Source organism: Echinops telfairi, unplaced genomic scaffold (assembly GCF_000313985.2).
Source record: "Echinops telfairi isolate 266 unplaced genomic scaffold, ASM31398v2 ScPeMD7_7468;HRSCAF=8506_0, whole genome shotgun sequence".
In the NCBI taxonomy this organism is placed as follows: Eukaryota; Metazoa; Chordata; class Mammalia; order Afrosoricida; family Tenrecidae; genus Echinops; species Echinops telfairi.
The window spans coordinates 12,741,999-12,743,314 of NW_022111369.1; positions in this window are offsets into that span (position 1 = coordinate 12,741,999).

Consider the following 1,316-nt stretch of genomic DNA (forward strand, 5'->3'; position numbering starts at 1 on the left):
TCATTAAGAGGAAGAAGCATTCTGAAGCACCTAGGTAATATGCTTTCAGTCTGAACCCTACAGGCGATATTTCTGAGCTGCTTGAAGATGAATAAAATGCAATAAGAAAAGGAAAACTCTGTATTTGTATTTAGCTTTGTATTTAGTTAAGATTGTTAGCAAGGTGTCAGAAAAAAAATGAAGACAGCTTTATTTTGTTCTTATGCATTAAAATATAAATATTTTAAGCAACCTGGAACTTTATGGATTCTGTCTCTGATTTAACTATTCACTAGGTCATTTTTTTAATTGAAAAAATGGGAAATATTTGATTTCTCCACAAGCCTCCTAAAATCTATTAACACATAAACATCAAATATAAATGATCTTAAGAGAACCTCAGAGATGATTAGTGTCAAATGGTATTTTAAAAATCACATATAAAACTTGTGGAAAAAGAGAAGACTAGGGATCCATGATACTCATACCCTCCAGAACAAAGGCACGCAAGAACAAATGAAACAGGAATGATAATCGTGACATGTTGAGATTCAGAAGAAAGAACAGAGAGGCGGACTGAATACTGACTAGGAGGACAACAATAAGTTGAACAGTAGTCTCAGGAAAGAAAACAAACAGTCTGGGTGAGTCACTTGCCTGATACAGTAAGATTATTTTAATTTTTTGCAAGCAGTATTTGCTTGATAGAGTGACCTGACTGCATAGGTGCCCACAACCAGTGACTGACAATTACAAAGATGGAATGCTTCCCTTGTTCCCCACATCCTCCTGGTGATCAGAAGAGCCTTGTCGAACACAAAGAATGTCGCAAAAGATGTTTCCCTCTGTTTTATTGACTATGCAAAGGCTTTCAACTGTGTGGATCAAGCCAGGTTATAGACAGAATTTTACATAAGAAAGAAACATTGTTGATGGTTACCACAGATAGGAGAGGCTAAGAAGAATGGAAAGTCACAGGCTATAGGGCAGACAAGTGATAACTTGAGTGAAGTGAAAGGCAATAAAAAGAACATAAGATGGAGAAAAGGGGAAAAAAGATGGAATTAGGGGAAAATATTGGAATGTTTATAAGAGTTAAAGGCAACAAGGGAAAGTATTGTTATATAAAAAAATCATGCAAAATCCAGATGTTTGGATAGGAACGCAGACTGAACAAGTGTAAAAATATTGGCTAGCATGTGTAGGTTTATACATGTGAGAGAGGATGTTTGCAACTCGATGTTTACTATTTGCTGCAGATATATGCATGAATGTGGTAGAGAATGCTGTTGTTGGGTGCCATCAGGTCAGTGCTGACTTATAGCGACCCTATGCAC